The sequence below is a fragment of the Mustelus asterias genome, chromosome 2, assembly GCF_964213995.1.
Source record: "Mustelus asterias chromosome 2, sMusAst1.hap1.1, whole genome shotgun sequence".
NCBI lineage: Eukaryota > Metazoa > Chordata > Chondrichthyes > Carcharhiniformes > Triakidae > Mustelus > Mustelus asterias.
The window spans coordinates 97,632,516-97,651,550 of record NC_135802.1 but is presented as its reverse complement, the minus strand read 5'-3'; positions in this window follow the sequence as shown (position 1 = coordinate 97,651,550).

The following is a 19,035-nucleotide window of genomic DNA, read 5'->3' as shown; positions in this document are numbered from 1 at the left end:
CATTGACCCATTGCCTCTAGTAAGCATGACCGAGAATGATTCCTTTGCACCCATGCAGGACAACCCGACTTAAACCTTCATAGCCCCAGACCTCCAGAGATTGCCTGCCAATGTCATCACAGGCATTGGGATACGATACTCAGCAGCCTGCCACCATCTCAGCTACTGGGGCCAGGATCACATGAAGATGTAGTAGTAGAAAGTGAAAGTTGAAGAAATGTGTCGTGGGTGCTTCAGCAAATATCACTTTGTCACATGTAAATCGTTCACAATATTCCACTTTATAAATGTCTGCATCATCACTTTTTTGGGGGCCTTGATTAGTGAGATTCCTAACTATATTGGCATGCCACATGGTTGGCACTCATGCCAGCAGGGCAAAATTAGACATCTCCTTTATTGTGCAGGAGACTGTGTGGTGTGTGTTTGCGATTAGTCCATATTTAATGTCCATACATGTGTCCATTTTCATGTTCATGTTTCATGGCACACAAATAAACACGTGAGCTCTGCAGATTTCCATTATATGCAGTGTCAAGAAGATTATCTGAGATTATGTTCCATGGAGACAGTTGAATTGCCTTATGTGAAGTCAAGAACCTGTAATGATGGAGCAGGTTCTGAGATTTTGGTCATAATAGGCTGCTTGACGTTAGCCCATCGGTGCATCAGTTGTTCTGGGTGTTTCATACTGACTGTGTGTGACAGTCAAACAGTCCCCCTGCTATTCTAGATGATACAGGATGCAGGTTCAGAGGTAGCTCCTCCAGGTAGGCTAGCAGGCATTGGTAGACATTCCGAAGAGCCAAACCTGTCCCTGCGAAGGGATAATGATCATGTAGGTCCCTCAATCATGCATGAACTTTGTATATATGTGTTTGTCCCTGGCATCCCTGGCACCATTCTCCATGGCTCTGGCATTACTTAGAGGCTCGTGCACATTCATGTCCTCTTCCTCAGGCTCACCCCATTCATTGTCATCTGAGGAAAAGTGTTGCTCATCCCTGTTTCTCCTGCTGCAAGGGTTTGCTGTGTTACATGTCCACATTGTGTAGTGCAAACATATCACAACTATCCATGATATCCTTGGTCGTCTGTACTACAGAGCTCCTCTGGATCTGTCAAAGCTGTGGAAGCACATTTTAACATGTGAATGGCCTGTCCTACGATGGCTCTGGTGGAATTGTGGGTTGAATTATAGAGTTTTTCCAATGCACTCTGGGGCTACCTCACTGCAGTCATCAACCAGGTCCAAAGAAGATAGCACTTGCCATCCAGGATCCAGCTCCAATCTGGTAGAGAGCTTGATAAGCTCAGGAAGCTGTGAGTTGCACAAGATATGAGTCATGAGAGTTTCCTGGAAAATGAGCATAGACTTGTGGATTCTTTGTAAACCAGTTGCATATTTAGAGAGTAGAATTCCTTGTGGTTCATATGAGCCATTGGCAGTTATCAGGGAGCTCTAATCTAGGGGCGGCAGTGGTGTAGTGGTATTGTCATTGGAATAGTATTCCAGAGACCCAGGGTAATGCTCTGGTGGACCTGGATTCAAATCATGGCAGATAGTGAAATTTTAATTCATTAAAAAACTAAAAATAACAGTCTAGTGAAACCATTGTCAATTATCTTAAAACCCCATCTGGCTCACTAATGTCCTGTAAGGAACGAAATCTGCTGTCTTTACATGAGATTCCAGACCCATAGCAATGTGGTTGGCTCTGAAATGGCTTAGCAAACCATTCAGTTCAACGGATGGGCAGCCAGCAATGCCCACATCACCTGAATGAATTTTTTAAAAATGGCAACATGAGTGCAGACAATCAGCCTTTGCACTGAAGGGAAACAAGTGAGGAGCGCAAAGCCCATCACCTGGACACATGGTTGAACTGTTTGGCATGATTGGTCACCTCTTTGATACACCTGTATGTGGCAGTCTGTGAGATGCCACTTGTCACCCATAGAGCCCTGGATGTAGCTGAAAGAGTTGAGTGCCACAATTACTTTGAGGGCTACACGCTTGGGCTTGCCGTTTTGTGGCTGCAGGTCTTGTTGGATCTGGCAAATTTCACTGTTACGCTGTGTGATGAATAGCAAGCAGTCCACCTTACACACTCACATTTGACTTTCTCCCCCTCACCCTCCCAACATCACTGTGTGCCTTCCCTCTATAACCTTTGAACATTCCCCCATCACCCTGGACCCTCGTGGACATGGACAGAGTAGCTTTCCGCTCTAAACCTATATCCCCGTCTCCATTGAGATTCCTCCTCTCATCCTTGACCCTCCCTGCATCATGTTTAGAGCTTGTGACCTCCCTCAGGCTGGAGCTGGCCCCCTCCTGAATTGCACACCAACTGTGACTGTGAACATGCGTCTGCCAGCCAGCCTCCTCAGTTTGTCCCACAGGATCCGATTTTCAGCCTCTCACTTTGTTGATCTTCACTGCCTGCCCTCATGCTCCCGGCCTCACCCAAGTTGCCAGGTCATTCCCACTGCACACTCCATACTCCAACCCCATCTGCTGTCCTCCACCAAGGCCCTCTTCCAGTACCCCATGCCTCTGCCCAATCCCCTCACCTCACCCTCCAACTCGGGGCTGCCCCTGCTTTAAAGTGTTGTGAAGGCTGGTGTGCCGGCAGCGCTTCCCGTGTCTTCTTTCCTGGGTTCCTGTCTATATATCAGCTGAGGGAGTGCCCTTCCTGAGTGGGAGATGGCAGAGGGGTGGAAGGAATTGAAAACAAGAGGCTCAGCACTGGGGGTGATTGCGAGTTACCCAGGTGGGTCCCATGAGAGGCTGGGCTGTCAGGGTACAGTAGGGGAATCAGGAATGGGCTGCATCTCCCCTCATGCAGCCTGAAGGATCTCGCACTCGGGGAGTGCAAACTCAAAATCGCCCCCTTTGACATATTTCCGGTGCTTAGTCCTTAATAACAATTTACAGAGGGGGACATCTGCGGTGGGGAGGATGACTGAAGTCTGATTGGAACCCAGTGATGTGAGGACAAAAGGGGAGAAACTGCCCGGCAGTCTAAAACCAATTGTCAGCAGTGCTTGTGTGTAACAGTGGACCTCAATGAGTCATCATGGAAGGCTGCTCAGCTCTGCAGCTCTTCTGACCTGGGAAAAACAGAGTGCCCTCTGGGAATGCACTAGACATGCTAATCGCTGGCCTCACAATTCAGCTGTGCCTCGTCTGCCAGAAGAGGCAGACACTTGACTGAACAGCGCCTTCCGTAACGTCAAAACAGTCGTGCTTGGACCCAACGTTACACGTGGTCTTGAGGAGGCACAGCTGTGTGGTGGACTCCCATCTGAGTGTATCCCTGCTCGGACAGAATTTCACACATTGGCCCCAATCCCTGCATCCCCCGTCAGGGGGCTGGAGCCCCACAGTCTGAGCCACCCTCTGTGCCCTTTGACACGGCATGGAGGGATATCCTGTATGGGCAGCTGCGGCACACCTTCCACTTCCTTGACCTCAACCATCACCTGGACACACCTTGGCATGCCTTGTTGCCGTCTGGCGGCAGAGGTCCCCAGTGGAGGTTCCTCTATCGAGGCGTCCTTCCTCTTAACATCAGGGACTTGGGCTGGAGAGTGCTGCACACAGCAGTATCAGACAACCGTAGGTTGCACTGGTTTGCAGATTCCAAGAAACCTGAGGGAGGAGGGTCAAGACTCCATCACCAACAGTTCAAGCTCACGGTGGTTTTCTCTTCTTTACAGTGCTTGGTCTGGAGGATCATGGAGCCTGTCAAGTTGGCTATGCCACTTATTGGCATAGAGCAGCGGCCGAGACACCGATGTACCGCAGCACCAGGCCAGAACCAGCACCCTGCGGAGGAGCGAGAGGCAGGGCCTGTCACTGTTCCAGGAGCAGCACTGCAGATGTGTATGTTCCGGCCAAGGGTATTCTGGCATTGATCATCCTACCTGAAAATGTCAGAGCTGTAGAGGGCTGTGTCTGTCCCAGGGGATGGACCACCTCTGCCAGCCCCTGAAGGAGCTGGCACCACATGGAATGGGAGGACACCCACTGCCTGTGGCCCTTAAACTCACAGCCACTCTGAGTTTCTATGCGAGTGGCTCATTCCGGGGTATCCTGGACGACCTGTGTGACATCTCCCAATCAGCCACACACAAATGCCTCTGGGAGGTTACAGATGCCCTCTATTTGAGGGCTCACATGTATATCGACTTGGACTGGGACCAGGCGAGCCAAGACCCCAGTTCCATGGGCTTTGCCACCTTAGCAGGCTTGCCCCAGGTGCAGGGTTTGATTGACTGCACCCACATAGCCCTGCACATTCCAGGGTGCCATGTGGCACCATTCATGAACCGCAAGGGATTTCACTGCCTCAATGTGCAGCTCGTCAGTGACCACATGATGCGCTCCATGCAGTGTGCCTGTTTCCCGGGGACCATCCATGACAGCTACATCTTGGGATGCTCTCAGATTGAAGCTGTTATCGAGGGAAAGCAGCGACTGGGGAGTGTCACCTCGGGAACAAGGGGTATCCACTCAGGAGGCGGCTGGTGACACCAGTGCGGAGGTCACAAACATCTGCTGAGCTCGTTACAATGAGGCTCATGCTTCGATGTGCGTGCTGGGTGAGCAGGTGATTGGCTAGCTGAAGATGCAATCCAGGTGCCTGGACCGGTCAGAGGGTGCCGCCATACAATATATCCTCCAGAGGTTCTCCCGCACCATTGCCGTCTGCTCTGCTCTCCACAACTTGGTGCTGCAGAGTGGAGACCATCTGAACTGGAGGAGATAGAGCAGCGGCACATCTCCGCAGATGAGGAGGATATTGAGGAGGGCAGTGTGAGTGACTAGGCAGAGGAGGAGGTGAAAAAAGCCTGGCAGTAGTCAGGTGGTCAGGGTCCGAGTGGGCTGATGCCCTAGGGATTGGCTCATAGTGTCTCGTGTCAGGACGAGCAGGACTACAGTCAACTAGTTCTCCCACCATGGGGACTAATATCTCACCTGTAATGTGGTGCCAGCAGTTTGTTCCCATGCTGTTGCCAGGCGTCATGGGCAGGGTGCTGAAGACGTTGGTCAGACTCTGCAGGAGAATGATGATGACTTGCCTTGAGGACAGAGCGATGCTCCTCTCATCCTCAGCAATATGTCTGACTCCAGCCTGGCAGAGAGTTTAACATGTCCTCCGTCGAATGGGCTTATTGTAGGGCTCAGAAATGTAGGATGCACAGTGTCATCTACTGCAGGCTTTACCCACATCAGGGAACCTGGTGCCCACTAGGTGCCTACAGTTTCTTAATCTTCCTGACCCCTGCACTATATCTAGGTGTATCCCCAGGATCCACAGCTGAGGTTGAGGCGTCCTGTTGACTTCCATGCCCCTTTGCCTGAGGTGACCTTGGCAGGCAGCCCCTGGGCGGCCGGTACCTTGAGGGTCCGGGCCTGCTTTCAGGCAACACGGATGTCAGGGGCTGGAGATGTGTCACTCGCAGGGAGGTGGATGTCAGCTGGGCTGGAGACACCCAGGGTTCCCTGGTTGGAGGGGCCCAGGTTGTACTCCTGCCAATCCTCTTCCCTTCAGGTTGCTGGGGGCCCCTGTGCTCCTGCATAGGATGGAAGGGCAGCTGGAGTTAGATTCAGAAGACCCACCGTCCTCTGGCGCTGACACTCAAGGATTCCCACCAGTGCCTGCACCATGCAGTTGAAGCCCTGCGCCATGGAGCTCATGCCCTCAGACACTGAGTTCATGAGCTGAACCATGGTCTGGACATCGCTGGCCATGGAGGGCAGCAAGGTCTCCACTGCGGACGCCACCTTCGCAGTGTTGGCCTCAGTGCACTGCAATGGCGGCACCATCTCCTCGGCTAGAATATAATGGGACTCCTCCAATTGGTCTTGCACTCGAGGAGAGCTGCAGTCAACCCTTTCTAATACTTGCGACTCTGCATTTGCAGCTCTAGCAGCTGTGGGACGACCGAGCCAAGGGACACCTCAATAGTAAGGACCTCAGCAGGGCCCTGGACTCCGGTATCCCTCTGAGTGCCGGTTCCCTGCGACGTCCCTGCCTCCGCCTGCTGCGGGTCTTCAGCTGTGTGGTGCTCGCCAGAGAGTGACCCAGAGGCCTGTTTACTTAGAGAACCCACCGAGCTGTGAGTATCCGTGCTGGTGCCAGGTGCGGGTTACAGCTGTGACGCCTCTTCAATGGTGGGGTTGGAGAAGTTTCCCTCTGAGCTGCTGGAGTCTGGTAGGTCCAGGGGGCGGGAGGATGGTCCGGCCTGTTCCAGTGGTCGGCCTGCGAGAGAAGGGAGATGGCATCAGTGCAGTACAGGGGATACGGCGGGAACATCGATTACTCACTTGAGACTTGAGGAATGACAGCATATGTGCTGAGGATTCTCATGTTTCTCTGCTGCCCCCACTTCAGCAGCAGCGCAGACACGCTCTTCCTCGTCCTTGGCCAGGTCAGGGGCTTGCTCCTCACAATGTGTGAGGGTTCTCAGGTTGGGCATGACTCCAGCTGGCGATGCCCGCTCACACTTGCTGTGGTTGAATTTGTCCTGCTAGCACAGAGAGGAAGAGTGTAGGTGGGAGTGTTGATATTTAAGATGGCGATGAGGCGTGGCAGGCATGGAGTATGTGCAGCATGGCAGCTACAAGGGGAACATGGTGATTGTGGGAGGGAGGGAGGGGAGCCTGGTGCCCGGTGTTGGCAAAGACCAAAGTGGCTGAGTGAAGGAAAGGGTTGGGGGTCGAGGGGTACCTGAGGGGGTCCAGTAAAAAACAGGGGGTGGTTCACTTACGCTGGCTGAGCGAAGAAGCTCATCCATCTTCTTCCGACATTGCTGTCCTATCCTCTTCTGGGATGCATTGTCATGACCAGGGCTGCCACTGCATCCCCTACAGGAGTGGTGACCCTGCTGCAAGGCCATATCAATGAGCAAGGGTAGAGTGTGTACTGCCTCTGCTCCATTCCATCCAGCATCCTGGTCAGGACCTCCTCTGAAAAGCAAGGTGCTGCCTTCTTGGCTGTCATCCCCTGCGGTCATCGTGGAATGAATGCTGTGGAGCTGTTTATATGTCGGTCTGCAGCAGTTAAGTCACTGTGGGGTGGGCGAATCAGAGGGAACATGCCAAGGTGCGGCGTGACCATCGTGGGCATAAACATGGGCGAATGAGGCATAAAATTCAGTCTGAAAACACGCAGGTGATGTCGGCAGGAAACACTCCATATTTCACGCTGGAACAAACACACTGCTATTGTTGGTAAGATTTCACCCAAAGTATTCTTTTACTGCCACAATGTGGACCAGTCAAGATATTGGAGAAATATCTGGCAGCTGAAAGTTTTGTGAAGTACACTAAGTTTCCAACCTAATTTTTAATTCTAAATTCTGATCCAGATGGGGTGTTTCCGTAATCCACGAATCTCCGTGGGGAGCAACACTTGAAGAGGATGCAGTTGGGGGAATCGTGAGTCCAAAGTCTGTGATTTTCTGCCCAGCGATGAATAGAAAATCATGACACCTGTGATTTCCCATTCTGCACTATCCATGAGTGCTTGCAATTATCCAGGGGATACACCTGAAATACTAATGTTTGCTTCTACACGTGAATGCTCCCGGAAAGCCAAAGCATTTGCAATGAGCACAGAATGATGGAAAACCATGAGCTGAAGACCCACAATTTCCCAGCCAGTGCTCCTTGCCAACACTGTTCATTACACTGAGTGGCCAAGCAAAGAATCAATCTTCATTTCAGTCAGTTCCTGCTGGAGAATTCTCTGTACTTCCATTTTTTAAAAGTTCCTATTTTTAATTTTCTTTCTCACACACTAGTTAATGTAAAACAATTGCATAAATACTGAATAAATTTCGAAGGTAGGTGGAAAAGAAACATGATTTGGTCTGAATAGACAGCTCTGTCAGAGGGCCTAAATTGGATTAAAATCCAGAGAATCTCAATAGTGCAGAAGGAGACTATTCGGCCCATCAAGCCTGCATCGACTCTCCAAAAGAGCATCCCCTCCCAGGCCCTCCCCACCCTTGCCCTATCCCCGTAACCCCACACATTTTGCATGGCCAATCCACCTAATCTGCACACCTTTGGACTGTGGAAGGAAAGCCTGGAAGAAACCCACACAGACACGGGGAGTTGGTGTGCAGGCTCATTGGTCGAATGGCATCTTTCTGCAATGTAGGGATTCTACGATTCTATGAATGTGCAAACTTCACACATACAGTCAGCCAAGGCTAGAATCGAACCCAGGTCCCTGGCAGTGTGAGGCAGCAGTGCTAACAACTGTGCCACCATGCCACCCACAGTGTTGGACTGAAAAGCTTCTGTTTATCTGTAAAATATTGTGGTTCCACTGGTGACATGATCAAGCAAATAGGACATTGATTGAGTATAATTTTTCTGCTGCTGCTCTTTACGATACAGGTAATGATAGAGGAGGGGAAGGAAAAAGGACAGACGGTAAAGATAACTTTCCAGTAGAGGTGGCTGGAACTAATTGAATGCTACAGCTGACTTATTAATAAAGAGAATGCATCAACTTGAAATGGACAGCTGAGCTCAGCACGTTGTATTTCCTCTAACATTGTGATCAAGCATTACTGTAACTGCATAATTGACAACACTCCAATATATATTGGTTGCTGCATACCCTGGTAATATATAGACACATTTAAAATAAATAATACTGCAGTTGTGACAGTGCAAAAGATTAACTCCTCTTTATGACCATCATGTGATCAGAACAGGGTGCTTTTCAGAAAGAGTCTTGGTGCATCATAGAGTCATAAAATGCAGAAAAGGCCCTCCGTTCCATCAAATCTGCACCGACAATATCTACCACTAAAGGTTGGCTAATCCCATTTTCCTGCACTGGTCCCATATCCTTGAATATTATGGTATTTCAAGTGCTCATTCAAATATTTTTAAAGGTTGTAAGGTTTCAAAGATGTATGGGTTAGGTTGACTGGCCATGCTAAATTGCCCTTTAGTGTCAGGGCCATTGGTAGGATAAATACGTGGATTACAGGGCTAGGGCCTGGGTGGGATTGTTGTCAGTGCAGGCTCAATGGGCCGATGGCCTCCTTCTGCATTATAGGGATTCTATGATTCTATGATTCTGGCCTTGACTACATTCCCAGGCAATTCGTCCAAGATAACTGGAGAATCCCAAGGCATTTTATACATACATTAGGAACAAGAGGGTTGTCAGAGAAAGAGTCGGTCCTCTCAAGAACAAAGGAGGGGAATTATGCTTAGAACCCAAGGAAGTAGGTGAGATCCTAAATGAATACTTTGCATCAGTATTCACAAAGGAGAGGGACACGTTGATTGGTAGTGTCTCAGAGGGATGTGTAAACCCGTTAGAACAAATCGCAATTACAAGGGAGGAAGTGTTAGGTGTTTTAGGAAGCATTAAGGTAGACAAATCCCCAGGGCCAGATGGCATCTGTCCTAGGTTACTGAGAGAGACAAGAGATGAAATTGCTGGGCCTCTAACAGAAATCTTTATTTCTTCATTTGACACAGGTGAGGTCCCAGAGGATTGGAGGATAGCAAATGTGGTCCCGTTATTTAAGAAGGGTAGCAAGGATAACCCGGGTAATTATAGGCCAGTGAGCTTGACGTCCGTGGTAGGGAAATTGTTGGAGAAGATTCTTAGAGATAGGATCTATACACATTTAGAACTGAATAGTCTCATTAGCGATAGACAACATGGTTTTGTACGAGGGAGGTCATACCTCACAAATTTGGTTGAGTTTTTTGAGGAGGTGACAAAAATGATTGATGAGAGAAGGGCCGTGGATGTCGTCTACATGGATTTTAGTAAAGCATTTGACAAGGTCCCTCATGGCATGCTGGTGCAAAAGGTTAAATCTCATGGGATCAAAGGTGAACTAGCTAAATGGGTACAGAACTGACTTGGCCATAGAAGACAGAGGGTAGCAGTGGAGGGGTCTTTTTCTGATTGGAGGTTTGTGACTAGTGGTGTTCTGCAGGGCTCTGTACTGGGACCTCTGCTGTTTGTGATATATATAAATGATTTGGAAGAAGATGTAGCTGGTCTGATTAGTAAGTTTGCGGGCGACACAAAGATTGCTGGAGTTGCGGATAGTGATGAACATTGTCAGAGAATACAGCAGGATATAGATAGGCTGGAAAATTGGGCGGAGAAATGGCAGATGGAATTTAATCCAGATAAATGTGAAGTGATGCATTTTGGTAGATCTAATGCAGGGGGGGAGCTATACAATAAATGGCAGAACCATCAGGAGTATTGACACACAGAGGGATCTGGGTGTGCAAGTCCACAGATCCTTAAAGGTGGCAGCACAGGTGGAAAAGGTGGTGAAGAAGGCATATGGCATGCTTGCCTTTATTGAACGGGGCATAGAGTATAAAACTTGGCATATGATGTTGCAGTTATATAGAACGTTGGTTAGGCCACATTTGGAATACTGCATCCAGTTCTGGTCGCCACACTACCAGAAGGACATGGAGGCTTTGGAGAGAGTGCAGAAAAGGTTTACCAGGATGTTGCCTGGTATGGAGGGTATTAGCTATGAGGTGAGATTGAGTAAACTAGGGTTGTTCTCCCTGGAAAGACGAAGGTTGAGGGGCGACCTAATAAAAGTTTATAAAATTATGAAGGGCATAGATAGGGTAAACAGTTGGAAGCTTTTTCCCAGGTCAGAAATGACAAACACAAGGGGTCAGAAGTTCAAGGTAAGGGGGGCAAGGTTCAACACAGATATGTGGGGGATGTATTTTACACAGAGGATGGTGGGGGTCTGGAATGCACTACCAAGCAAGGTGGTTGAGGCAGACACGCTAGGATCATTTAAGACTTATCTAGGTAGCCACATGAACAGACTGGGAATAGAGAGATACAAACGGATGGTCTAGTTAGGAACACATGATCGGTGCAGTCTTGGAGGGCCGAAGGGCCTGTTCCTGTGCTGTTTTGTTCTTTGCTTCTTTGTTTGTTTCTTAGGTCTGGTTGAGATCAGTCAAAAAACAATGGATTTAGGGAGGGTTTTGGTGAGAGTGAAAAGAAGTGTTAAATGAGTGCTGTACCCTGAAGGCGTGCCTGCTTGAAAGTCTGGTTTCAGCGCGTCATTTCTACTCCCAGTTACTAATTGCCATGATTTGAATTTGACTGGAGATGTTAAAAGAGATATCTGCAGATTTGGCACTGTATTAACTTTGGCTCACCAGCTAGGTATAAAAGAACAAATGTTTATTTACAACATACTATCTAACGGAGTCTTGCAGCTTCGTGGCTGCCTGTCACCATCTGGTATTGATCTGAGGCAAAAGCTCACGCTTGATAGGATGAACTCCCAACCTGGGCTGTTGATTGGTTTTCCCAGATGATGTGATCCTATTGGCCAATCACCCTTTAAAGAGGCTGGGTGTCTCATCCCTCCCCCTCTAAGTCATTTTAAGCAATGATAACAGTTAAACTATACAGTCCCCAATAAATTTAACCAATTCAAGTAGTCCATCATAAACTTAGTCCTTCTGGTGGTTTCCACTTTCTCGTAGAGTAGCATAACTCCACCAACATGGGTGCTTCTGCGGGGGTACTTTCTGCAGAAATTGCTGCATCTGGTATCTCCTCAGGTACTGGCAATTTGGTCTCCCCCATTTCTGTCATGATGACAAGCTCTCCTGTCACAAGTTGACTCGATACTTTATAACCTAGACAACCCAAAACATTTCCTGCTGGCAATATAGTTTCAGGCTGTATTCCTGGCTGCTGGAACAACTCTTGTCCACATAAATGGTCCACATGTTTCCTGACAATTCTGTCTTGTACTTTCACTTAGTAAGAAAGCACTTCTGTCTTGGCTACACGACTCCTGGGACCCAGTTTGGCCTACTTCTGAAATGTCTGACATACATTTATTTCAAATGACCTTCCTGTTTTGCCTGAATCATGTTTTACTTCTGACTGCTCTGACTGACTTAGAACATAGAACATAGAAAAGCTACAGCACAAACAGGCCCTTCGGCCCACAAGTTGCGCCGAGCATGTCCCTACCCACTAGGTTTACCTATAACCCTCTATCTTACTAACTTCCATGAACTTATCCAAAGTCTCTTAAAAGACCCTATCGAATCCGCCTCCACCACCACTACCGGCAGCCGATTCCACGCACTCACCACCCTCTGAGTGAAAAACTTACCCCGAACATCTCCTCTGTACCTACTCCCCAGCACCCTAAACCTGTGACCTCTTGTGGCAACCATTTCAGCCCTGGGTAAAAGCCTCTGAGAATCCACTCTATCAATACCTCTCAACATCTTATACACCTCTATCAGGTCACCTCTCATCCTTCGTCTCTTCTACCATCCCTGGCAAATTTGGAAACACCAGGCTTGGTCTGGTCCTAAAATGCTGGCCCATCAATACTTCAGCTGGTGGCACCCCTGTCATAGAATGCGGTATTGTCTGGTATCCTAGAGGAAATCAAGACATTCTGGTTTCCAGAGGCGTGCCTGACTGCTTCTTAAGACCTGCCTTGAAGGTTTGGACTGCTCATTCAGCCACTCCTTCGGATGCTGGGCGTAAGGAGCAGTCTTGAAAAGCTTTATACCATTCATGGAAGTTAAACTCTGAAATTTAACACTCATGAAAGCTGTTCCATTGTCTGATATGATTAGATATCCCATACAATGCAAAACACTAATGCAATTTCTCAACTGTGGCACGCAGTGTCATAGACTTAATTTCAAACACTTCCATCCACTTTGAATAGGCATCTATCAGGAGCGAAACATTGGGCTGGATTTTATGGCCTTGCTCGAGCAAGTCCGGAAATTCCCACCTGAGGTCAATGAACATTTCTGTTGTCCGCCCCTCGCCCACTCCGATTCCATGGCGGACGGGGCACTAGAATTCCGGAAAGTGTGTCCAAAAATGGCCCCACATAGTCAATGTGGACACGCACCCATGGTTGACCAGGTCATTCCCAAGGTTGCAACTGGCACTGATCACAGTGCTTCAATGTTGACATATATGCCAGGCCACCAAACAGAACTCTCAGTGAGCATCTTCATTTTTGACACACCCAGATGGGCACAACGTAATTTACCCAAGAACAACTCCCTTCCTGCTACAAGAACAACCACTCTTGCGCCCCGAAGTATGTTGCCGTCTTCACAACTCAATTTGTCTTTCCGAATACAATATAGCTTCATCTCTTCAGACACTAGCCCGTTGGTCCATCCTGTTAGCATTCTGTACTTCACTTTGGACAATAACGTGTCTCTGCTGGTCCAATACCTGATGTGTTGCACCAAAACTGGCAACATATCCAAAACGTTCAGCACCATCACAATTTCCTGCAGTACTGAGGGGGGGGCGGGGGGGCGGGTGGTGCTACACGCTTAGCCAATGGTAGATGACTCAGTGCATCTGCGTTTACTCTCTGTGTTCTAGGCCAGTGTTGGAATGTATACACAAATGCTAATAAGTCCAATGCTGAATCCTTGCTGATGTGATTGATGGAATCCTTGCTGATGTGATTGGCGGAAAAGCATTGTCTTCCTTAGAAAGACCCAAAAGTGGTTTGTGGTCCATTACTTATGTAGAATGCCTTCCGTACACATACTGCCAGAGCTACTTACAACATCCATGACAGTCAACTCTTCTTTTTCAATCTGAGAATAGCCTTTAGCAGCCTTTGAGAAGGTTCTGGAGACATATCCCATTGGTCTTTTAGACCCATCATTCAGTTTATGAGACAAAACTGCATCGATAATATAAGGAGAGGTGTTGCATGTTGATACCAAATTTCTGGATGGGTCGAAGTGCACCAATAAACAAGACAAATATAATAACTTCCTTACCTTGTTAAAACCTTCTCTCTGAGGCATCCTCCAGAACCAATGCTGGTTCTTCTTTAGTGACACGTATGGGGACCAACGATGTCGACAAATTAGGCAGAAAACACCCATAATAATTCACCATTCCAAGGAAGGACGCAAGTTCAAATATGTTTCTGGGGGCCAGTGCCTCCTTTATTGCTCTAACATTGTCTTCTATTGGGTGCAACCTTTGTACATATACCCGGTAACGCAGGTTAGCCACTTCATTGGCCTGAAAAGTACATTTTTCCTTCTTGAAGTGAACTCCAGCCTCCTGAAACCTTCTTAGCATCTCTTCCAAGTTAGCTAGGTATTTGGCTTCTATTGACCCCATCAACAATACGTCATCCAGGCATAATATTACACGTGGCAATCCTTGCATCAAACTTTATGTCGTTCTCTGGAATATGACACAGGTTGACATGTCGAAAGGTAGGTATGTATACTGAAGCAAATCCTTGTGTGTGTGTTAATTGTAACATAACTTCGGGAAGCATCGTCCATCTCAAGCTGCTGATAAGCATGGTTCATGTCGAACTTTGTATAAGTTTGACCTCCGGACAGCTTTGCACACAAACTCTCTATCCTAGTAGGTTTACCAATAACCAAAAGCACCACTGAGGTGGTGGCTACCTTGTTCACTTTGTGTTTCGATCCTTGGTGTTGCGTTCCCACTCCTAAATCTTCTGACTCTGCTTGCTACTACATTTGCTTCCTGTTTAAAACTAGTATCTCCACATTTAGCACCGCTGCTGACTGCAGCTTTCTACTCTAACTGATTAACTGTGCCATTTTGCAAGTTCTGAAGCTCCTTGCATCCTCCTCAGTGCTCTCCATCACGAGCATTACCTCCAGCACCTTTTTGAAATTTATATCTGTCTCTGCTAACAGCTTTCTCTGGATGGCCTCATTATTAACTCCACAAACTAATCAAAGAACAAAGAATAAAGAAAATTACAGTGCAGGAACAGGCCCTCCGACCCTCCAAGCCTGCACCGACCATGCTGCCTGACTGAACTAAAACCCCCTACCCTTCCGGGGACCATATCCCTCCATTCCCATCCTATTCATGTATTTGTCAAGACGCCCCTTAAAAGTCACTACGGTATCTGCTTCCACTACCTCCTCTGGCAGCAAATTCCAGACACCCACCACCTTCTGTGTAAAAAGAACTTGCCTCATACATCTCCTTTAAACATTGCCCCTTACACCTTAAATCTATACGCCCTAGTAATTGGCTCTTCCACCCTGGGAAAAAGCTTCTGACTATCCACTCTGTCCATGCCCCTCATAATCTTGTAGACTTCTATCAGGTCGCCCTTTAACCTCCATCGTTCTAGTGAGAACAAATCAAGTTTCTCCAAACTCTCCTCGTAGCTAATGCCCTCCATACCAGGCAACATCCGGGTAAATTTTTTCTGTACCCTCTCCAAAGCCTCCACCTCCTTCTGGTAGTGTGGCGACCAGAATTGAATATTATATTCCAAGTGCAGGCCTAACTAAGGTTCTATAAAGCTGCAACATGACTTGCCAATTCTTAATCGGCCGATGAAGGCAAGCATGCCGTATGCCTTTTTGACGACCTTCTCCACCTTTTAGGTTAGGCACTACTGCCTCACAGTGCCAGGGACCTGGGTTCAATTCCTGGCTTGGGTCACTGACTGTGTGGAGTTTGCACATTCCCCCCGTGTCTGTGTGGGTTTCCTCCGGGTGCCCCGGTTTCCTCCCACAGTCCAAAGATGTGCGGGTTAAGTGAATTGGCCATGCTAAAATTGCCCCTTAGTGTCGGGGGACTAGCTAGGGTAAATGCATGGGGTTATGGGGATAAGGTCTGGATGGAATTGCGGTTGGCGCAGGGTCAATGGGCCGAATGGCTCCTTCTGCATTGTAGGATTCTACCTGCGTTGCCACTTTCAGTGACCTGTGTACCTGTACATCCAGATCCCTCTGCCTATGAATACCCTTAAGAGTTCTGCCATTTACTGTATCTTTCCTATCTGTATTAGACCTCCCAAAATGCATTACCTCACATTTGTCCAGATTAAACTCCATCTGCCATCTCTCTGCCCAAATCTCCAACTGATCTATATCCTGCTGTATCCTCTGATGGTCCCATCGCTATCCGCAAATCCACCAACCTTGTGTCATCCATAAACTTACTAATCAAACCACTTACATTTTCCTCCAAATAATTTATATATATTACAAACAGCAAAGGTCCCAGCACTGATCCGCGAGAAACGCCACTTGTCACAGCCCTAATCGACCTCTGAGCATATCGTTCTGAGAGTGCTCTGTAATTTGCCTTAGTTTCATAATGTAGGTTGCAATGGTCTCTCTTGGGGCTCTCCCCATAGAATTAAACTTAAAATACTACAGGATGTTAGTGCGCCTTCACCAAATCCACTATCTCTATGAATGAGCTTGAATTGGGGTGCATTCAGGGACATAAAGCTGCAGATTAGACTCTAGGCCTGGGTCCCACACATGCTTTAAAGGATTGCCTTATTCTTCTCTACCTCCTCTATTCCATCGGCCATAAAATAATAACCTAGATGTTCTATATACTGTGCCCGATCCTCAATGAAGGCACCAAAGGGAACTAATCGACCAAATAGAGGTATTTTTCCTTCAGCACACTTCTGTTTTGAAACCTGACTTTCACCCCAACAGGTTCTGTACTTTTAGTCTTGGGACCACATATTCTCTGTTATATCTTGGCTGCCAGTGTAATAACTTTGGATCAGCAGCTGAGTATGATGCAACTAACATTTATTTACACCACACTATCTTACAGAGTCTTTCAGCTTTGTAGCTGCCAGTCCGTGTCTGGTATTGATCTGAGGCAAAAGCCAGGGCCTGCTGGGGTGAACCCCCGCCCTGGTCCCCTGATTGATTTTCCTGGGTCATATGACCCTATCGGCCGATTACCCCTTAAAGGAGCCAGACACGTCAAACATCCATACAATGCTTAGATACAATTTTCATATGGGAGCTCCACACACCCACTCCCACTGAAGGTGTGTCGTGGACCCTGAAACATAGCTACACCTTCCAGAATGGCTAAGGGACTGAGTGAGTTGTTCTCAGACATGGCACTGGAGGCATTGAAGGCAGGTCCAGAGGGCGGGTGATGACTTGTCCCTGTAGGACAAGGCACTTTTCCCTCTCCATGGTGTTATTCTGCCTGGCCTCATGTCTGCCTTCTATTCTTCTCATAGACCAAGGAGCTCACTCTAATAGCTTCCTCATGTGTGTATGCATATAAACCAAACTGGATTAAACTAGTTCAATTCTTTGTCCCAGATTCCATGTTGCCCTGCAAAGACATCATATTCTGGCAATGAGGATGGGATCCACATCCATGGATGCAAAACAGCAAGATTTCTCTTGGTGACTCCTATGTGTCCAATAAGGCAGTGTTAACACTGCAATTAATATTTTAACTGAAATAGAGTATTTCTGGAATAAATGTTGATAGGTTATTGCTGAAATTTTGACAAACGCCCTAGAAGGTCTCTCAGTTTTTTTCCAAAGTCCCCTTCAAACCTTCAGTGACAAGTGAATAATAAAAGTCAATGAATGTTTATGTACTGCTCAAAATCCGCTGCAGCAACTCATTTACTCTCAATCAACGGTTCACTGTTAGGGGAGGGCACTGGCTTAAGTAGCAGTTACTAAAATGTTTGCAGCCTTTTTACTGAGAACAGCAGGAAGTTGAAACCCATTGCTTGACAGTCCTCTATGTGGCCATTTCTCCTGCAAGTTCTCACCCTATTAACAAGATGGAGCTGGATTTAAAGTTCTCTCACCGACGTGTTTGAAGGCATGGGGGTGCATGTTAAATCCAACGGATGGGTTGCCTGCCACCTATCTGCCCGCCCTTGCCCTCACCACAATTATATCACCCAGCTCAACAGTGGGTTAATTGAAGTCCTTACTTAGACAATTAATACCCACTTAAGGATCTCACCATCCCACCACATCCAGCACTTAACCAGTGGGAGAGGCAAAACCAAGCTGCTAGCCAGCAGGTTTCCCTGAGTGGCATGACGAGGACCATGATGGTGACCTTCCACCCTGGTTCCATCAGAGGCACACACACCCCTGCAAAGATTGCTCACCCCATGACCTCTCAAACCTTGCACCCACCGCCTTTCTGACCCCCAAACCCTTAAAGTTCTGATCCATCGCAGCTCACTTCTCATCACACAAGTGTAGTACCGGCAGTTGCCATTGCTCTTGCTAGCGTTGCCCATACATCGAGAGCTGCCAGCCTCTGAATGTCTGGCAACTCTCCAAAATGTGATTTACTGTCCCTGAGGAGTGGAAATCCTTCCTCTAGATAGCAATGGTGTATTGCAGGCGAAGATTAGTGGCGCCTGGCTTTGGAGGAAAGGGTGATATGGCCGTGAGCCACAACTTAGTCGGGAGACCCAAGGACCTCCTAAAATTGGGCATTGGCCCCTTGTGAATAATGTGGATGAGTTGCCAGTGCTTGATTCACCTTCACACACAGCTCATTCAAGATTTGTCTCTCTGACCTCAGAAATATCAAAGCGACAGACAGCAGATGGTGTGGTTTGGTATTGTGTGGGCAATCATGGCTGATGGCAGCGTTACTGTGGAGGCAGTATCCCGGTTATGCTTCTCCAAGCTCTATGTCAGAATAGTTTTATTCTTACTTAAATTTTTTGGTGATACTCACTTGATCCCCACAACAAAAGGACCAATTTCTCACTGGGATCTTATAGTAAGCTTTAGGACCTTATTGACATATGTTATGAGGCCAACACATTCTGTAGCTGCTGGAAACAAGTCCAATCCAATATCTGGCTATAAGTCTTTCAGACATCCTTGACAGGCAAGACGCAGGACATTAATCCTTGAAATCAGTCCTCATTGGATCTGTTTATGCTCATAAAGCAGGTATAATAAGATCTAATTCTAGGCCAATGTGTTAATTTTAATCAGTATTATTTCAAGACAAAATCTGGAATGGATCTGTGCTTGAAGCATCAGAAAATGTCTTTATAATATAATGAGGTTTTATGCTAACATAACAGTGAATTATACTGAAACGTCCCTGCCAAAGTAGCGGAGACCTTGAGCTCCATAAGACCATAAGACATAGGAGCAGCATTAGGCCACTCGGCCCATCG